Raw genomic sequence first — 22694 nt, 5'->3', positions numbered from 1 at the left:
CACTGTTAAAAGTACTTCAGGCATTTTCTTTTGCACTTGTGAGCATTCATTTGTTACCATTGCAAAAGCCAGCAGTAGTCCCCCATCATGTTGGGATTTGAGCTGCCTTGATATCTGTTCTCCATTGTAGAAATATCTTTATGGAATCTCTCTGTATTTTCGTAACTTACTGTACATGTCCCAAATTGGGTCGAAAAAAAGTCAAGATGGGAATGTAAGAAATGCATTTTCAATTATATTCAGCAGCCAAGTTGTCCATATGCATTAAGCATGTTGTCTGCTAGTTCAGCATGGTTTTCAGCTTGTCTGTTCTCAAGAAAGTTCTGCACTAACATCACAGATGCATCCCAAGCTTCAAGTTCTAGAAAGATTGAGCTTTGTTCTGAATTTGTTATCATGCGATAGTTTATTGATTTCAAGGCCAATATAAATTCTGGCCTTTATTTTACCCTCAGTTTTCAGTGTGTTAAATTTCTCCTTCAAATACTGAAAACCATTTCCATCATGATCAATAGGAACTACTAATTTTTTTGATCAAACCAAGGTTAATATGAGGAGGTGGAAGATAAACTTGAAGTGTATCGACTACTGGATTGTACATTGTACCGACCAACTATGTGCTTGACTCTGAGGGGCCTCCATCTCATTTTGTAATGATTGCTATCATCACAACTATTCCATAGGTACAAGAAACACATATGCTTTGTGTACCTTTACTGTAGGCAGAGCTGCAGTGCTACCACTTTCAGGTCAGCACAAATTTTCTATTCATGTTCTGAGTATTTGACCATTTTTAAAATTAACTCCATAAAAGCATGGGTCTCTTTTGTTCCAACCCCATGAACCAATGAAACAGATGGTTTTTAATTACCCTTGTGCAACAATGCAGCTTTCAAACTTTTTTTGCTAGAGTCTAAGAATAGCCTCCATTCATCGGGAACATGTGTACCATCTAACTCTGTCATAAGACCATTTACATGGGTATGAAAACAGACATTGCTTCCCATTTCATAGTATGCAGCTAGCTTGGTGTGTCGATGAGGAAAGTGTATATTAGTGGTACCTTGTTGTAGCAAATGCCATTCCCGAAGGCTAGAAGCTAGCACTTCTTACTTTTCTTGTCAATCAGCATCTTATTCTTCATCAGGATCAGAACCTTTAGATTCAATTGCGGTCCTGCTCCGGGGGACAGGCATTAGTTCTCTACATCGTGTGGTACTGGCTTAAGAGCAAACTCAGTCACGATACACAATTTGTGATTTGTTTCTCTTTGAATATCTGGCGATTTTAGTCATGCAAAAATTACAGTCAGAATGGACAGTCAAAGTAATACTTGTAAGCAAGACGCACTCACTTTGTCAGATTCTTGCGCTGATCATAAATAGCGTATTTGCCACATATGTAGCAGAAATTGTCCAGAATGTTAACAGTCACATATGCCTCTATCCATCTTAAGTTTAAAAACTGATAGCTCTATAACAGACCACTACCAGACTCTGGTAGGGCCGATAGACCTGATAGACAGATTCGGACATGTCCGATAAAATATTTTCAGTATACAGGGTGGGCCATTTATATGGATGCACCTAAATAAAATGGGAATGGTTGGTGATATCAACTTCCAGTATGTGGCACATTCGTATATGGGAGGGGGAATACTTTTCAAGATGGGTGGTGAGTGACCATGGCGGCAATTTTGAAGTTGGCCATTTTGGATCCAACTTTATTTTTTCAATGGGAATAGGATCAGCTGACGCATCAAACTTATTGAGAATTTCACAAGAAAAACAATGGTGTGCTTGGTTTTAACGTAACTTTACTCTTTCATGAATAATTTACAAATTTATGACCACTTATAAAATGTGTTCAAAGTGCTGCTCATTGTGTTGGATTGTGAATGCAACCCTCTTCTCCCACTCTTGACACACAGATAGCAACACAGCAGAAGAAATGCTAGCACAGGCTTCCAGTATCTGTTGTTTCAGATGCTGGGGTCATGTGAAGGCAATAGTCTATGTTGTGAAGATTCGAGATGTGCAGCATCTGAAACAACGGATAATGGAAGCCTGTGCTAGCATTTCTTCTGCGGTGTTGCTATCTGTATAAAAGTCATCCCCTTCCTATATACTAATGTGCCACAAACAGGAAGTTGATGTCAACAATCATTCCCATTTTATTTAGGTGTATCCATACAAATGGCCCACCCTGTTGTTTTCTCCCCTTCTTCCCAGAGCCATATCTTTTTTATTTTTTGGTCAAAATGGCCAAGTGAGGACTTTTTTTCTGTCGGACAATTTGTACTTTTGAATGTCACACATATCGTGTACTGGAAAATGGGAAAAAAAAGTCCATGTGCGGTGAAATTGCAAAAAAGTGCAATTCCACAGTTGTTTTTTGTTTTTTTCACCATGTTCTCTAAATGCTAAAACTAACCTGCTATTATGATTCTCCAGGTCATTATAAGCTCATAGACACCAAACATGTTTTGGTTCTTTTTTTATTTAAATGGTGAAAAAAAATTCAAAAAAGGTGCCATTTTCCAAGACTTATAGCATCTCCATTTTTCATAATTTGGGGCTGGGTGATGGCTTATTTTTTGTGTGCTGAACTGATGTTTTTAGTTTTACCATTTTGGTGTGTATGCAATCTTTTCATTGCCCGTTATTGCATTTTATTGCAATGTAGCGGCGACCAAAGAAAACATAATTCTGTCGTTTTGACTCTTTACCTTCAGGTTAAATATTTTTTATATTGATAGATTGGGCGATTCTGAATGCGGGGATACCAAATATGTATATGTTTGATCTGTTTATTTGTTTTATTTTGAATGGGGCGAAAGGGGGATGATTTGAACTTTTATATTTTTTTTTAATTTTTGCATGCTTCAATAGTCTCTATGGGAGACTAGAAGCCGCAGATGTCCCATCAGCTCTGCTACACACAGGCGATGATCACATCACCTGTATGTAGCAGAAATGCTCACTTGCTATGAGCAACCCATCGGTGACCCGCAATCACGTGTTAAATGCCTCTGTCAGAGATTGACAGCAGCTTTTAATGGGTTAACAGCCGCAGGTGGATTGTGATTCCACCTGCGGGTGTTAGAGGCACATGTCAGCTGTTCAAAATAGCTGACATGTGCCAGAAAAGATGTGGGCTCAGCGCTGGAGCCCACATCAAAAGGAGGGATACCGACGTGGGCGTATTATTATGCCCAACATAGGAAAGGGGTTAATATTATAAATGAATAGGCTTTGAATATGCAACTTAAAATGCTAAATGTGTCAGGCAAATTCGGAGTTCATATTTGGAATCTGCACCTGCAATTTAGTATAAATCACGTGTATTTCTCTATGTAGCAAAATCATTGTTGCGCGGTGTTATTTTCAGTGGCCATTGTGGCTGTTGAATATAGTTTTTCAGTCTCCTACTTTGAGCTGCTGAGTTAACTAATAAGTTAGTCTGTAAAAGTATGTCTTTTTGCTGATAATCAAAATAGAGAATGGACAAAAAACAACTTAATAAAATGAATAATATTTTTATACATAACAATGATTTCATTATTTTATTGTCAAAATATCTTAAAATAACGTTATTTTGTTAACTTTGGCAACTAAGTTCTCTTCTTTTTAAGGTTGACTCAAAAGTTGACTTTTTGTGCAGTGTACAACAGGTGACAATTTGCAAAAGTGACCAACGTGGTAATGCTGATATGGTAGTAACAAAGGTTTTCAATAATCCACAGTGGGAAATAATTACAATAATTACAATTACAATAATAACATTTTACATTCTCTGAATCATGTGGATTTCACCAGGAAATTAAATTTGCAGTGACATTATTCACTGCACATTGAATGTTCCATATTATCTCCCAAGATCCCAGTGCACAATAAACATAAAACTAAAAAAAGGACTAAGGCTCTGATCAATTTTTCATTGTTACATTCTGTATCTCCAGCCTCTTCACATTATCTGGGACTCCCAAGTACAATCAGGCTTCGGACATCTCCGTAGTGCATACGCAAAATAAAGAAAAAATAGGGCTCACACACCTTTGGTATTAAATTAATGTATTGGTGCAGAAATGCGCTATGTGACCAATTGAGAAACATATTGTCATGCTATTGCAGGGCAGTATAGTGCAACCTCCACCAGAGGGAGCTTGAGAGGGAAGTGAGACTGCGCACACAGAGAAGCACTATAGAGCAGCAGCACAGGCACCACCAAGTGGCGAGAGAGTAGTCAGACAAGCCAAGTCAAAAAAACACCTGAAGCAGAAGTACCAATGGTAGCAGCAGTATACGTGGTAAGGAACAAGCCAGGTGGTTCAGCAATGGTAAGAAGCGGATCAGACAAAGACAGAAGGCAGAAGCGACTCCGAATATGAGCCAAGTAAAAAACTAGAGAATCAAACCAACAAACAAACAGGGAAACACTAGGAAAAGGGCAGACAGAGGGAGTCAACAGACACGGGGCAAGTCAGGGATCAAAACAGGACAGATCAAAAGCTACCAGAGTCAGGTTCACACACCGAAGGCAGAACTATGGCTGACACCACCAGCAGGATGCATCAGAGCTAAATAGCAAACCTGAACCCAGAATGAGGCAGAGCAAAGTTAACCCTTGACATGATCAGCCTGGAAAAAATTGCAGACAGGATTAAACCCTAGAATGAATCATGACACCTATATGGTGTGTCACTACGCTGCAATTAAGGAAAACATGAACTCCAACATTGCTGTAAACGTTATGTAAGGTAATTAGCTAGATTTTTTTTTATCAAAGAGCACTAAAACCATCCAACCATGTGAAGGTGTATCTTTAATATGGATGGTCGTGACGTCACAATATTATGCTGTACCTTTCATCCTTCCAATGTGCAGGGATAACTGAGGCCTGTCGTGTCTCAAAGTTCCACCCTAGAATGGAGAGGCTGATGAAGTGGCACGCAACAATGTAAAAAAGAAGAATGGAGAACCGGCCATCGTGCAGTGAGGAGTGAAGGCGGCTGGACAGGTGAGCGCGGAGGTATTCTTTCTATATTTTTTTTTAATCCTCTGCTGGCTCTCAGCAGAATTTTGGAGGAAATTGGTGGAGCAAATGACATAAAATCCATAATCTTGAGAATAAGCATTTTGAAAAATTCAAGAAATCAGCTTTCACTATAATAATTTTCACATGGGAATGTTCCTAAATTTAGATTTAAAATTTTTTGTAAAAATGGCCTCACACTAGGACTGGTACTGAGACTTATATTTCTTTTGCTTACAGTAATATCTGCATTTTTGTAAAGTCGATCTCTCTCCAGATCTCGCATTAAAAAATAAAATGGTTAAATACCGTTTCAACGATCTTCCCATGCATTAATAGTAGAAGCATTTGTGCACAGCTCTACAAGATGGAAGCGATGCCATGAAGTAATATGAAGGACTTACTTTTTTTTTCACTTTACACTTTGTGTCTTTTGTGTCCACTTGATATTGATTTCTCTCATCATTCGTTGCTTCTGATTCTTTACTACGCAACTGTAAGATGAAAAAGACACAGCACGATTCTTCCGCACATAACAGTCTGTGTCTCATTGCAACCATTTAACCGTTCTGGTAACTTACCATGGTTAAAGATGGTTGGTGACTTGATGACACATACTGGTGTCACTACAATACTTATCCATATGAAGTCCAGGCAGTCACAATCTTCACTTTTTTTTCCAGCACAGACTCCTGACCCTTAAAATGTGGAAGCAAGAAGTACAAGGAAGCGCTGGCATTACATGATGTTTGCAAGGCTGTCAGATCAATTTGAAAGATGATGGATCTGTATCCATCTAACAGCTAGAGAACCTCTAAATGCAGGCACTCCGGATGACATATGTGTGCTAGTCCCATGTGTCCTTTGTTCTTCAGGTTTTCGCATACTCCACTCATAAACCCATAAATGCAATTTTTTTTTTCTGCTGGACTTGATGAATAATATCTATTGAATATATTCTTATTTTGACTTGTATACTTTTCCCCAGTGTAACTGAATGACAACACTATGATGCAATTATAATGTAATCACCCCTAGATGGCAGTATTGCCCATTGGACCGAATATGTCAAGGTAACATTTTATCTAAATACGTTTTTTTCAGCTGTCAGTTAACTCTTGATGGTTTGATGGTCCGGAGACAGGAATAAAACTACAAGATAAAATGTGTCCTCCTTTTTCGACATGTTATTTCAATTATAGAAATAATATGTGTGAGGCAGAACACATCAATGTTTGTGACAAAAAATTGGCTTCATGAATAGCTGGATCTTGTCCCATTGTGTCTTGCAGTATTCCTGCTGTTGAATGAGAACAACTTGCTGCTGCCCGATCGGGAAAGCTTATGAGAGGAAATGGAAGGTGCCAAACACCAAAAGCTTCAGAAAGGGATTTGAATGGCATTCAGGTTTTCCTACACAGTCTACCATAAGGGACAAGGAGGGGATCATGCTGTTAAAAACGTAGAAAAATATATCATGGATATACATTTCCTGGCATGGAAAATCACAATTAGATTCACCCAGGCACACTACATTATATGTGGATGCAGCTTATGAAAATGTGTTTATTGGAAAAAGTAGGTAATAATGCACACATTTTCACATTCTGACGCATACTTCCTTTCATTTTTTTAGTCCGCTTAGAACTGTCAAGAAACCTTCTATTACGTTATATGTAACAGCTTTTTCCGCTATATCATTAATGTACCAGTCGCATGTTCACAGTTCAAGAATGTTAACATTTCAGCACAAATGCTATTCCCAGACATAAGTAATTGACAGCTGAATATCAGCAGAAGAGTAGTCTAGTATACTGGAGCATGAACATTTTCTTTTATACACTGAATGACCACTTTATTAGAGACACCTGCCCTTTCAGATCTCTGTTTCCAAATTTGACATCTAAGCATTGAGTGCAATATAAAATCAAGGGAACAAGTTTTCTGGGGATCATTTTTAAGGATGGGCGAACTTGAATGGTAAAGTTCGGGGTCCGTACTGAACACCTAGTGTCCATGCATGGACCCAGACCACTGACTTTTTCCTGAAGTCTGTGTTCCTGTTCAGGAGACCAAACATCCAGTGTTTTCCATGCTGTCATCTGTGTCACAGTAGGAAAATCACTGACTCTAATCAGCAGTAAGTTCATTAATGCCTGTCAGAGAGCTGCGGTTCCCATGCTGACGTACAAATAACAGCGTGTGAGCCAGCAGCTGTGACTGGTGGTAAAAGGTTACCACTGGTCACAGGCTTTGGCTGATGGGAGTACTACTCTCATCATCGTACGCCCGGTCTCGCTCATAGCAGCAAGAGCAGGCGTACGATGAGAGTTTTCATCAACAGTTGCCTGCGCAATAAATAAATACATAAAATATAAAAATGGCATGTGGTCCCCTCTATTTTTGCTAACCAGCACAGGAAATACTGACAGCTGCTGACTGCAGTGCTCAGCTGTCAGCGTTATCTTTGCTGATTGTTAGTGATGAACGAGTATACTCGTTACTCAGGTGTTCCCGAGCATGCTTGGGTGGTTTCAGAGTATTTCGGCGTGCACAGAGATTTAGTTTGTCGATGCAGCTGCATGATTTGCGGCTGCTAGACAGCTTGAATAAATGTGGGGATTGCCTAACAAACAGGCAATAAGACTGAATATGCAAAGAATTATAGTCTATTTGCTACAACTATATGCTGTCAGCATAATAGCCCTATCATGCCACAGAAACCCTTAATAATAATCTCCTAATGTAATATTTACGAGGTTGGTCATCATGTGGCATGGCACTGATTAAGAAAAAAACAGTATAGGGATCAAAAGCAAGATACTCAATCCTAAGCCAAGTCTTCTAGTCGCCCCCCTATGCAGACAGTCAGGCTAAACAGGACCATGGACCTACGCGTATCGACACTGTGTCTTCTTCAAGGTAAGTATGTCAACTGCAAAGTGTTCAAATTATCTCCAATACAAAATTGCTGTTCAAAAGAACAGCGTGGTGTAAATACGATAATCACAATTTGCCGAAAGGCAACTAGATCCCAACTAAAGGTTGAAGTAAAATATAACTTTTAATTCTACTATTAAAGAATAACACTAAAAATTGCTTTGCTAGTGGATTTAAATTATTAGGATATTGAAGAAAAACTATCTCATCCTCTGGATTTACAGTATCCTATTGATTCATTTTGATTCCTAAAGCATGGTGCGGCCGCTACCACTACTCTTATAAGGTGATTATATACATTCCACAAGCAAGCTTCTAAAAATAACTACTAGATCTCCCTTTTTGTGTTATTCTTTAATAGTAGAATTAAAAGTTATGTTTTATTTTCACCTTTAGTTGGGATCTAGTTGCCCTTTAGCAGTTTATCTCCAGACTCTGTCACGCCCGTCATATTTGCTCATTGTGAACCTGCTTTCATCTGTGAAGAGCACAGAGCGCCAGTGGCGAATTTGCCAATCCTGTTGTTCTGTGGTAAATGCCAAGCATCCTGCATGGTGTTGAGCTGTCAGCACAACCCCCATCTGTGGAGATCAGGCACTCAGACCATCCTCATGGAGTCAGTTTCTAACGGTTTGTGCAGACACATGCACATATGTGGCCTGCTGGACGTCATTTTGCAGGACTCTGGCAGTGCTCCTCCTGTTCCTCCTTGCACAAAGGGTGAGGTAGCAGTCCCGCTGCTGGATTGTTGCCCTCCTATGGCCCCCTCCACGTCTTCCTGGTGTAGTGGCCTGTCTACTGGTAGCGCTTCCATCCTATGGACACTACGCTGACAGACACAGCAAACCTTCTTGCCACAGCTTGCATTGATGTGCCATCCTGGATGAACTGCACTACCTGAGCCACTTGTGTGGGTGGTAGAGTCCGTCTCATGCTACCATGAGTGTGAAAACACAACCAACATTCAAAAGTGACCAAAACATCAGCCAGAAAGCATTGGTACTGAGATGTGGACTGTGACCCCCAACTGCTGAATCACTCCTTAACCCCTTCATGACCCAGCCTATTTTGACCTTAAAGACCTTGCCGTTTTTTGCAATTCTGACCAGTGTCCCTTTATGAGGTAATAACTCAGGAACGCTTCAACGGATCCTAGCGGTTCTGAGATTGTTTTTTCGTGACATATTGGGCTTCATGTTAGTGGTAAATTTAGGTCAATAAATTCTGCGTTTATTTGTGATAAAAACGGAAATTTGGCGAAAATTTTGAAAATTTCGCAATTTTCACATTTTGAATTTTTATTCTGTTAAACCAGAGAGATATGTGACACAAAATAGTTAATAAATAACATTTCCCACATGTTTACTTTACATCAGCACAATTTTGGAAACAAAATTTTTTTTTGTTAGGAAGTTATAAGGGTTAAAATTTGACCAGCGATTTGTCATTTTTACAACGAAATTTACAAAACCATTTTTTTTAGGGACCACCTCACATTTGAAGTCAGTTTGAGGGGTCTATATGGCTGAAAATACCCAAAAGTGACACCATTCTAAAAACTGCACCCCTCAAGGTACTCAAAACCACATTCAAGAAGTTTATTAACCCTTCAGGTGCTTCACAGCAGCAGAAGCAACATGGAAGGAAAAAATGAACATTTAACTTTTTAGTCACAAAAATTATCTTTTAGCAACAATTTTTTTATTTTCCCAATGGTAAAAGGAGAAACTGAACCACGAAAGTTGTTGTCCAATTTGTCCTGAGTACGCTGATACCTCATATGTGGGGGTAAACCACTGTTTGGGTGCACGGCAGGGCTTGGAAGGGAAGGAGCGCCATTTGACTTTTTGAATCAAAAATTGGCTCCACTCTTTAGCGGACACCATGTCACGTTTGGAGAGCCCCCGTGTGCCTAAAAATTGGAGCTCCCCCACAAGTGACCCCATTTTGGAAACTAGACGCCCCAAGGAACTTATCTAGATGCATAGTGAGCACTTTGAACCCCCAGGTGCTTCACAAATTGATCCGTAAAAATGAAAAAGTACTTTTTTTTCACAAAAAAATTCTTTTAGCCTCAATTTTTTCATTTTCACATGGGCAACAGGATAAAATGGATCCTAAAATATGTTGGGCAACTTCTCCTGAGTACGCCGATACCTCATATGTGGGGGTAAACCACTGTTTGGGCACATGGTAAGGCTTGGAAGGGAAGGAGCGCCATTTGACTTTTTGAATGAAAAATTATTTCCATCGTTAGCGGACACCATGTCGCGTTTGGAGAGCTCCAGTGGGCCTAAACATTGGCGCTCCCCCACAAGTGACCCCATTTTGGAAACTAGACCCCCCAAGGAACTTATTTAGATGCCTAGTGAGCACTTTAAACCCTCAGGTGCTTCACAAATTGATCTGTAAAAATGAAAAAGTACTTTTTTTCACAAAAAAATTCTTTTCGCCTCAATTTTTTCATTTTCACATGGGCAGTAGGATAAAATGGATCATAAAATTTGTTGGCCAATTTCTCCCGAGTACGCCGATACCTCATATGTGGGGGTAAACCACTGTTTAGGCACACGGCAGGGCTCGGAAGGGAAGGCGCGCCATTTGACTTTTTGAATGGAAAATTAGCTCCAATTGTTAGCGGACACCATGTCGCGTTTGGAGAGCCCCTGTGTGCCTATGCATTGCAGCTCCCCCACAAGTGACCCCATTTTGGAAACTAGACCCCCCAAGGAACTTATCTAGATGCATATTGAGCACTTTAAACCCCCAGGTGCTTCACAGAAGTTTATAACGCAGAGCCATGAAAATAAAAAATAATTTTTCTTTCCTCAAAAATGATTTTTTAGCCTGGAATTTCCTATTTTGCCAAGGATAATAGGAGAAATTGGACCCCAAATATTGTTGTCCAGTTTGTCCTGAGTACGCTGATACCCCATATGTGGGGGTAAACCACTGTTTGGGCGCACGGCAGGGCTCGGAAGGGATGGCACGCCATTTGGCTTTTTAAATGGAAAATTAGCTCCAATCATTAGCGGACACCATGTCACGTTTGGAGAGCCCCTGTGTGCCTAAACATTGGAGATCCCCCAGAAATGACCCCATTTTGGAAACTAGACCCCCAAAGGAACTAATCTAGATGTGTGCTGAGGACTTTGAACCCCCAAGTGCTTCACAGAAGTTTATAATGCAGAGCCGTGAAAATAATAAATACGTTTTCTTTCCTCAAAAATAATTATTTAGCCCAGAATTTTTTATTTTCCCAAGGGTAACAGGAGAAATTGGATCCCAAAAGTTGTTGTCCAGTTTCTCCTGAGTACGCTGATACCCCATATGTGGGGGTAAACCACTGTTTGGGCACATGCCGAGGCTCGGAAGTGAAGTAGTGACGTTTTGAAATGCAGACTTTGATGGAATGCTCTGTGGGCGTCACGTTGCGTTTGCAGAGCCCCTGATGTGGCTTAACAGTAGAAACCCCCCACAAGTGACCCCATTTTGGAAACTAGACCCTGAAAGGAACTTATCTAGATGTGTGGTGAGCACTTTGAACCCCCAAGTGCTTCACAGAAGTTTATAATGCAGAGCCGTGAAAATAATAAATACGTTTTCTTTCCTCAAAAATAATTATTTAGCCCAGAATTTTTTTATTTTCCCAAGGGTAACAGGAGAAATTTGACCCCAATATTTGTTGTCCAGTTTCTCCTGAGTACGGTGATACCCCATATGTGGGGGTAAACTACTGTTTGGGCACATGCCGGGGCTCGGAATTGAAGTAGTGACGTTTTGAAATGCAGACTTTGATGGAATGCTCTGTGGGCGTCACGTTGCGTTTGCAGAGCCCCTGATGTGGCTTAACAGTAGAAACCCCCCACAAGTGACCCCATTTTGGAAACTAGACCCTGAAAGGAACTTATCTAGATGTGTGGTGAGCACTTTGAACCCCCAAGTGCTTCATAGAAGTTTATAATGCAGAGCCGTGAAAATAATAAATACGTTTTCTTTCCTCAAAAATAATTATTTAGCCCAGAATTTTTTATTTTCCCAAGGGTTACAGGAGAAATTGGACCCCAAAAGTTGTTGTCCAGTTTCTCCTGAGTACGCTGATACCCCATGTGTGGGGGTAAACCACTGTTTGGGCACACGTCGGGGCTCAGAAGGGAAGTAGTGACTTTTGAAATGCAGACTTTGATGGAATGGTCTGCGGGCGTCACATTGCGTTTGCAGAGCCCCTGGTGTGCCTAAACAGTAGAAACCCCCCACAAGTGACCCCATTTTAGAAACTAGACCCCCCAAGGAACTTATCTAGATATGTGGTGAGCACTTTGAACCCCCAAGTGCTTCACAGACGTTTACAACGCAGAGCCGTGAAAATAAAAAATCATTTTTCTTTCCTCAAAAATGATGTTTTAGCAAGCATTTCTTTATTTTCACAAGGGTAACAGGAGAAATTGGACCCCAGTAATTGTTGCGCAGTTTGTCCTGAGTATGCTGGTACCCCATATGTGGGGGTAAACCACTGTTTGGGCACACGTCGGGGCTCGGAAGTGAAGGAGCACCATTTGACTTTTTGAATACAAGATTGGCTGGAATCAATGGTGGCGCCATGTTGCGTTTGGAGACCCCCTGATGTGCCTAAACAGTGGAAACCCCTCAATTCTAACTCCAACACACCCCTAACCCTTATCCCAACTGTAGCCGTAACCCTAATCACAACCCTAACCCCAACACACCAGTAACCCCAACACACCCCTAACCCTAACCACAACCCTAATTCCAACCCAACCCTAGCCCTAAGGCTATGTGCCAACGTTGCGGATTCGTATGAGATTTTTCAGCACCATTTTTGAAAAATCCGCGGATAAAAGGCACTGCGTTTTACCTGCGGATTTACCGCGGATTTCCAGTGTTTTTTGTGCGGATTGCACCTGCGGATTCCTATTGAGGAACAGGTGTAAAACGCTGCGGAATCCGCACAAAGAATTGACATGCTGTGGAAAATACAACGCAGCGTTCCCGCTTTCCATATGTTTACATGGTACATGGTACATCCGCAGCGGCCAATCCGCACCGTGTGCACATAGCCTAATTCTAAAGGTATGTGCACACGCTGCGGAAAACGCTGCGGATCCGCAACAGTTTCCCATGAGTTTACAGTTCAATGCAAACCTATGGAAAACAAAAATCGCTGTACACATGCTGCAGAAAAACTGCACGGAAACGCAGCGGTTTACATTCCGCAGCATGTCACTTCTTTCTGCGGATTCCGCAGCGGTTTTACAACTGCTCAAATAGAAAATCGCTGTTGTAAAACTGCATTGAAATGCGCAGAAAAAACATGGTAAATCCGCCATAAATCCGCAGCGGTTTAGCACTGCGGATTTATCAAATCCGCAGCGGAAAAATCCGCAGAGGACCAGAATACGTGTGCACATACCGAAACCCTAACCCTAACCCTACCCCTAACCCTAACCCTACCCCTAACACTAACCCTACCCCTAACCCTACCCCTAACCCTACCCCTAACCCTAACCCTACCCCTAACCCTAACCCTAACCCTAGTTCTTACCCCAACCTTAGTGGAAAAAAAAAAATTATTTTTTTTATTGTCCCTACCTATGGGGGTGACAAAGGGGGGGGGGGTCATTTATTTTTTTTTTTATTTTGATCACTGATATATAACCTATCTCAGTAATCAAAATTCACTCTGGAACGAATCTGCCGGCCGGCAGATTCGGCGGGCGCACTGCACATGCGCCCGCCATTTTGGAAGATGGCGGCGCCCAGGAAAGAAGACGGACGGTCCCCGGGAGGCCAGGTAAGTATAAGGGGGGGAGATCAGGGCACGTGGGGGGCGTCGGAGCACGGGGGGTGGATCGGAACACGGGGGGGTGGATTGGAGCACGGAGTGGGGGATCGCTGTGCGGGCGGGTGGATCGGAGCACGGGGGGGGAATCGCTGTGCGGGGGGGGATCGCTGTGCGGGGGGGGATCGCTGTGTGGGGGGGATCGGAGTGCGGGGGGGTTTGATTGGAGCACGGGGGGTGTGATTGGAGCACGGGGGGAGCGGGCAGGAGGACGGGGGAGCGGAGCACAGGACCGAGGGGAGCAGACCACAGATCGGGGGGCTGGGGGGGCGATCGGAGGAGTGGGGTGGGTGCACATTAGTGTGTCCAGCCATGGCCGATGATATTGCAGCATCGGCCATGGCTGGATTGTAATATTTCACCATTTTTTTAGGTGAAATATTACAAATCGCTCTGATTGGCAGTTTCACTTTCAACAGCCAATCAGAGCGATCGTAGCCACGAGGGGGTGAAGCCACCCCCCCTGGGCTAAACTACCACTCCCCCTGTCCCTGCAGATCGGGTGAAATGGGAGTTAACCCTTTCACCCGATCTGCAGGGACGCGATCTTTCCATGACGCATATGCTGCGTCATGAGTCGGAATGGCACCGACTTTCATGACGCAGCGTATGCGTCAAAGGTCGGGAAGGGGTTAATTGAGTGTGTCTTGATAATTGCCAATAATTTCCATCTGTTGTCTATTTTATTTGCACAACGGCATGTGAAATTGATTGTCAAACAGTGTTGATTCCTAAGTGGCCAGTTTTATTTCACAGACGTTTGATTTACCTGGAGTTATATTCTGCTGTTTAAAGGGAACCTGTCACCCCGAAATTCACGGGTGAGGTAAGCCCACCGGCATCAGGGGCTTATCTACAGCATTCTGTAATGCTGTAGATAAGCCCCCGATGTTACCTGAAAAAGGAGAAAAAAAGGTTATATTATACTCACCCAGGGGCGGTCCCGCTGCTGGTCAGGTCAAACGGGCGTCTCCGGTCCGCTGCGGCGCCTTCCATCTTCATTACAAGACGTCCTCTTCTGATCTTCAGCCACGGCTCCGGCGCAGGCGTACTTTGCTCTGCCCTGTTGAGGGCAGACAAAGTACTGCAGTACGCAGGCGCCGGGCGCGTCTGACCATTCCGGCGCCTGCGCACTGCAGTACTATCCTCTGCCCTCAATAGGGCAGAGCAAAGTACGCCTGCGCCGGAGCCGTGGCTGAAGATCAGAAGAGGACGTCTTGTAATGAAGATGGGAGGTGCCGCAGCGGACCGGAGACGCCCGTTTGACCTGACCAGCAGCGGGACCGCCCCTGGGTGAGTATAATATAACGTCTTTTTCTCCTTTTTCAGGTAACATCGGGGGCTTATCTACAGCATTACAGAATGCTGCAGATAAGCCCCTGATGCCGGTGGGCTTACCTCACCCGCAAATTTCGGGGTGACAGGTTCCCTTTAAGTGTTCCCTTTATTTTTTTGAGCAGTGTACATATATATACATGTACATATATATACAGGGGATGGACAAAATAATGGAAACACCTAGCATTTTGGCATCATAATTTTGAACATGTGATATATGGTAATGTTTTGTAGTTGATTATGTGTGTTATGTTATATGTGTATGTAAATTAACTGTTTCTTTTGCATAATTGTAAGAACATTGATGAGAACCTGATACCAATGGCAGAGCTCTTGGATTTTCAAAGAGACAAAATTGTTGGTGCTCGTATGGCAGGCACTAGTGTAACAGAAAGTGCTTGGCGTGTCAAGAGGTACTGTCTCCAAAGTAATGACTGCGTTTGAAAGAGAAGGAAAAATGTCTGCAGCAAAGCACAGGTCCGGCTGAAAGTCGAAGTTGACTGATAGAGACTGCTAGACTCTAAAGTGAATTGTGAGAGAGGATCGCAAGACCATGGCTCCGAAAATCACTGCTGAGCTCAATGAACACCTACAGAACCCAGTTTCCACAAAAACTGTTCATCGGGAGCTGCACAAATCTGGATTCCACGGAAGAGCGGCAATTAGAAAACTGTTGCTCTCAATGACAAATGTTTCCAAGCGTTTAGAGTGGTGTAGAAACCTCCAGAATTGGTCCCTCGAGCAGTAGAAACATGTGATATTCTCTGACGAATCATCGTTTACCCTCTTTCCGACCTCCGGCCGAGTGTACGCTTGGAGACAGATAAAAGAAGCATTCCGTCCAGACTGCCTTCTCCCAACCGTAAAACATGGTGGAGGTTCTGTGATGATCTGGGGTGCTATTTCATGGAGATCCGCCAGGCCAATGATATCCCTTCATGGAAGAATTAACAGCCGAGATTATATAGCCATTTTGAGCGACCAAGTGCATCCAATGGTTCAAGCACTGTTCCCGGAGGGGAACGCCATCTTTCAGGATGATAATGCACCAATTCATACAGCTAGAATAGTTAAATCATGGCATGAGGAACATTCTAATGAAGTTGAGCATCTCATCTGACCCCCACAATCCACAGACCTCAACATTATTGAGCATTTATGGTTGATTTTAGAGTTTCAAGTTAGACGTCGATTTCCGCCGCCATCGTCGCTGGAGGGTGTTTTAACTGCAGAATGGGCTAAAATTCCTTTGGAAACAATTCACAGCTTGTATGAATCCATACCAAGTAGAATTGAGGCTGTAATCGCCGCAAAAGGTGGACCTACCTATATTAAACTAACTTTTGTTGATGTTTCCACGTGTTTCCATTATTTTGTCCAACCACTGTATATTCCTATTCCATGTCCACCACAAATGGATTTTTAAGGTAATGGGATTGAATACCATAACTCACCTCTTTTACATTAGGCATTTATTCCATATCTTCACTATCACGGATTTTGAGTTCCAGGGTGGAACGTTTCACTAACACTTCCTGCATTCCAACCTGGAGCGCACGCCGCTAAACTTTCCACCCCGCTGATGTGCTCTATGGAGATGCGTCTCACGGAGCGGACATAATGACGGCGATACCATGCATGATATATTCACGAGCTGACATCAGCTGTTTATATTGGCTTTAATTAACTGCTTCATATGATTGGCCATTTTGGGTGTAAATATTTGAGTATATGCTCATTACTTCATTCCCTTTTCAAAATTATGGTGAGACAAGTGTTGGGAACTGTAGTGTACGTGTGGGTGGTCTGTATTCTTTGGTCAGCTACTTGATTGTTTTTTGCACTAGCACTTTTTTTTAGAGATATGAGCTACATCATTTATACTTAATAAACATATAGGCATCAAGGAGATATATATATATATACAGTACAGACCAAAAGTTTGGACACACCTTCTCATTTAAAGATTTTTCTGTATTTTCATGACTATGAAAATTGTACATTCACACTGAAGGCATCAAAACTATGAATTTACACATGTGGAATTATATATTTAACAAAAAAGTGTGAAACAACTGAAATTATTTCTTATGTTCAAGGTTCTTCAAACTAGCCACCTTTTGCTTTGATGACTGCTTTGCACACTCTTGGCATTCTCTTGATGAGCTTCAAGAGGTAGTCACCGGGAATGGTTTTCACTTCACAGGTGTGCCCTGTCAGGTTTAATAAGTGGATTTCTTGCCTTATAAATGGTGTTGGGACCATAAGTTGTGTTGTACAGAAGTCTGGTGGATACACAGCTGATAGTCCTACTGAATAGACTGTTAGAATTTGTATTGTGGCAAGAAAAAAGCAGCTAAGTAAAGAAAAACGAGTGGCCATCATTACTTTAAGAAATGAAGGTCAGTCAGTCTGAAAAATTGGGAAAACTTTGTCCCCAAGTGCAGTGGCAAAAACCATCAAGCGCTACAAAGAACCTGGCTCACATGAGGACCGCCCCTGGAAAGGAAGACCAAGAGTCACCTCTTCTTCTGGGGATAAGTTTATCTGAGTCACCAGTCTCAGAAATCGCAGGTTAACAGCAGCTCAGATTAGAGACCAGGTCAATGCCACACAGAGTTCTAGCAGCAGACACATCTCTACAACAACTGTTAAGAGAAGACTTTGTGCAGCAGGCCTTCATAGTAAAATAGCTGCTAGGAAACCACTGCTAAGGACAGGCAACAAGCAGAACAGACTTGTTTGGGCTAAAGAACACAATGAATGGACATTAGACTGGTGGAAATCTGTGCTTTGGTCTGATGAGTCCAAATTTGAGATATTTGGTTCCAATCACCGTGTTTTTGTGCGACGCAGAAAAGGTGAATGGATAGACTCTACAAGCCTGGTTCCCACCATGAAGCATGGAGGAGGAGGTGTGATGGTGTGGGGGTGCTTTGTTGGTTATACTGTTGGGGATTTATTCAAAATTGAAGGCATACTGAACGAGCATGGCTACCTCAGCATCTTGCAGCGGCATGCTATTCCATCCGGTTTGCGTTTAGTTGAACCATCATTTATTTTTCAACAGGACAATGACCCCAAACACAGCTCCAGGCTGTGTAAGGACTATTTGACCAAGAAGGAGAGTGATGGGGTGCTACGCCAGATGTCCTGGCCTCCAAAGTCACCAGACCTGAACCCAATCGAGATGGTTTGGGGTGAGCTGAACCGCAGAGTGAAGGCAAAAGGGCCAACAAGTGCTAAGTATCTTTGGGAACTCCTTCAAGATTGTTGGAAGACCTTCCCGGAGACTACCTCTTGAAGCTCATCAAGAGAATACCAAGAGTGTGCAAAGCAGTCATCAAAGCAAAAGGTGGCTACTTTGAAGAACCTAGAATATAAGACATATATTCAGTTGTTTCACACTTTTTTGTTAAGTATATAATTCCACATGTGTTAATTCATAGTTTTGATGCCTTCAGTGTGAATGTACAATTTTCATAGTCATGAAAATACAGACTTTATGAAATGTAGTGACTGGTGTCACTAAGTGATATATCATTTATATCACTTAGTGTGAATTGTGAGCTTATATTAAAACGCCCGACCTTCGCGCATCCTATCACACACAAAATATACTATTTAAAACAATTTTTTACCAATGTCCTTGCAATCTGTGGTATAGAGAGACAACCTGTGACTTTCAAACGAGGATAAACAAGCACCAATATACCATTAGGAAAAAGAGAGTGGATCTCCCAGTCCCTAAGCACTTTGTGGATTTTAAACATACGGTAAAACAGCTTAGAATCAAAATAATTGATGCAATTCCAATACAAAGAAGAGGGGGTGACAGAGAGCGGCTTTTGAAAAAACATGAACTTAAATGGATATATGAATTCAATGCTTTGAAACCGTCAGGACTTAATGTGGATTTTAAGATTCTTTCAGTTATTTAATAATCTTTCAGGATATTTTGTTCTTAATACTTAGCTGATTGAGATCCAGGATCTATATATGTATGTAGTTGTCTATAATGTAAAATAACTGTAATTTTTAAATGGATATATTTAATTTTATTTTTAATTTCTTACAGATACATCACTTATTGTCACCAGTAGTGTTGAGCATTCCGATACCACAAGTATCGGGTATCGGCCGATACTTGCGGTATCGGAATTCCGATACCGAGATCCGATATTTTTGTGATATCGGGTATCGGAAGTGTAAAATAAAGAATTAAAATAAAAAATATTGTTATATTCACCTCTCCGGCGGCCCCTGGACATCAGCGGGAGGATCCGGCGTCCGGCACGGCTTCTTTCTTCAAAATGCGCGCCTTCAGGACCTGTGGTATGACGTCCCGGCTTCTGATTGGTCGCGTGCCGCCCATGTGACCGCCACGCGACCAATCAGAAGCCGCGACGTCATTCCTCAGCTAAAGTCCTAGAATAAGCGCCTTTTAGGACCTGAGGAATGACGTCGCGGCTTCTGATTGGTCGCGTGGCGGTCACATGGGCGGCACGCGACCAATCAGAAGCCGGGACGTCATTCCACAGGTCCTGAAGGCGCGCATTTTGAAGAAAGAAGCCGTGCCGGACGCCGGATCCTCCCGCTGATGTCCAGGGGCCGCCGGAGAGGTGAATATAACAATATTTTTTATTTTAATTCTTTATTTTACACTTTAATATGGATCCCAGGGCCTGAAGGAGAGTTTCCTCTCCTTCAGACCCTGGGATCCATGAGGATACATTCCGATACTTGATGTCCCATTGACTTGTATTGGTATCGGATATCGGTATCGGCGATATCCGATATTTTTCGGGTATCGGCCGATACTATCCGATACCGATACTTTCAAGTATCGGACGGTATCGCTCAACACTAGTCACCAGTCACTACATTTGTTCGGAGAGAAGCATGGATTTATGGAGGATTATATACAATTTTTTTAAATGTTTCTATTTTTCTCTATTATTATTGAAAAAATTTTTGGGGGATAAAAGTTAGCATCATTTATGAGATTCTCGGCCAATCTAATATATAAAGCTGAATGTGTGTGTCTATGTGTGTATGTGTGTATGTCCGGGATTGGCTTCTGCACCGTCACAGCTACAGCCACAAAATTTTGCACAGTCACACGTCTAGACCCAGAGAGCGTCATAGGCTATGTTGTGAGGTGAAATTTTAACCCCACGCGTTCCAATTCACCAAACAATTTTGCCCCTATCTACATAATGGGGAAAAAGTGAAAGGAAAAGTGTTGGAGGCAAATTGACAGCTGCCAGATGTGAACAAGGGTGACTTAAAGAGTGAGAGCGATGGCGCCAAAGAGTATATACCGTACAGTTGCTAAGGTGGGGCCCCGACATGGGATACTCACCACACATGGGGATGTGAACACACACACAAAATGCGCCACACACTACCACGTGCTTGAACACATATACCACCTTCAGCACACATTTCACCACCCATACACCAACCTTGCCACATAAAAGTCGAAACACAAAAGTCGCCGCTTAAAACTCGCCACGCGCAAAACTCACCACATGCAAAACTAGGCTCACGCAAAACTCGCCACACATGCAAAACTCACCTCATGGAAAACTTGACACACGCAAAACTTGCACACGCGGAAAAATTGTCACATACACAGAAGTTGCAACACATGCAAAAGTTGCCTCACACAAAAGTTGCACATACTCAACGCACCACACATAAAACTCGCCACGTGCAAAACTCGCCATGCGCAAAACGTGCTGCACACAACTTGCTACACTAACCTGTCACATGCAACTCGACACACAAAAAGTTGCTACACGCATTTCGCCACATAAAACTCATCTCACAAAAGTCGCTACATGCATGTAGCCACATGCAACTCAACACACACAACTTGACACATGAAACTCACCCTAAAGCACACACTGTTAGGACTGGCGGAACGCACGGCACCAAGTATAAGGTGTAATGGTATTAGGTGCGTTCGCCGTCCGAGGTCCACCGTGCAGGTGAAAACCCTGCTGCTAGTAGAGACGGACGAGATGGCGGCACAATATGAATACACACTTGGGTTAACTTCACCCAGTGTGAAGGAAGCGAACCCTGTTGAGTCACAGGGCCGCGGTACCACACCAAGAGAATATATTTTAGAGGCACGAGAGTGCGTGCGGTGCCGCACTGGCAGACGCCACTATCCACCCAGGCTTGGGTTAGGAAAGCGCAGAGAAAGCGCACGGCGCCGCACTGGCGGTCACAGCAATAAGACGCTGTAATGTGTGTACCGTGCTGATGGCTAAGTCGGGCGCTAGGTAGCAATCACCCACCTTCCGCGAGCAGTCATACAATAGGGAGGGGATTTTAAAGAACGACTTTCACTCACAACACACACACATTTGCAAAAGACAATACTAGCGCATGGCCGTGCGGCCATGCGAGGCTTAAATAGCTGCAGCATGTTTAGGACCTTCCAAAGAAGGACCAATGGAGTGCTGCAGCACCTGAGCATGTGACCCTGGATCTCCACTGAGAGATCTCGCCCTGGGCATGCTCAGAGTGCAAAGCAGGATTTAGTCCTAGCAGCTACAAGGACCTTAGCTGCAGTATCTGATCATGTGACCCTCGATCTCCACTGAGAGATCTTACTCTGGGCATGCTCAGAATGTGAAAAGCAGGACTTAGCCCCAGAAGCGTCCGCTCGCCGCTGCCCAGCACTGACTTCAATGGGAGAAGCAGGAAACGCAGCAGTAACTCTAAGCACAGAGTCAGACTGAGCGAGACGCTGGGATCGACGTCTCTGCTGAGCAAGCTCCACTGCGGCAGGAGAAGAATGGGAGACCGCAGCGGAGATGGCCCGAGATTCCCCCTGTGCAGAGGCAGGAACTCGACCCCTAACATTACCCCCCCTCCTTGGGCCTCGCTACGTTCGAAGGCAGCAATGAGCTGCGGAGCCCGAATGTGCTCAGCAGGCTCCCAGGACCTGTCCTTAGGGCCATAACCCTTCCAATCCACCAAATAGAATTTTTTACCACGTACCACCTTGTACCCCAAAATAGCGTTCACCTCGTAATCATCCGTAGACGAACCCGATGTCCCGGCAGATGACTCAGAAAACCGGGACATGTATACGGGCTTAAGGAGGGGCACATGAAAGGTGTCGGTGATACCAAGGCGTGGAGGAAGGGCCAGACGGTAGACCACAGGATTAACCTGTTCGAGGACCTTGAAGGGACCCAAGTAGCGAGGTGGAAACTTAGTGGACTCTACACGCAGCCTGATGTTACGGGCGGAGAGCCACACTAAATCGCCAGGAGCAAAGGTCGGGCAGGGCGCCGATGTGCATCGGCGGAGGACCTCATTCTCTCCTTTGAGGCCCGAATGGCATCCTGAGTGCAGTCCCAAATGTCCCGTGCCTCCACTGCCCAGTCTGCCACCCTGGAGTCAGCAGAGGACACGGGCATAGGCACAGGAACCCGCGGATGCTGGCAGTAATTAAGGAGGAAAGGAGTCTGACCAGTGGAGTCGGCTACAGCGTTAT

The sequence above is a fragment of the Ranitomeya imitator genome, chromosome 6 (assembly GCF_032444005.1).
Source record: "Ranitomeya imitator isolate aRanImi1 chromosome 6, aRanImi1.pri, whole genome shotgun sequence".
NCBI lineage: Eukaryota > Metazoa > Chordata > Amphibia > Anura > Dendrobatidae > Ranitomeya > Ranitomeya imitator.
The sequence above is the reverse complement of the archived record's forward strand: the minus strand, read 5'-3'. Positions refer to the sequence as shown.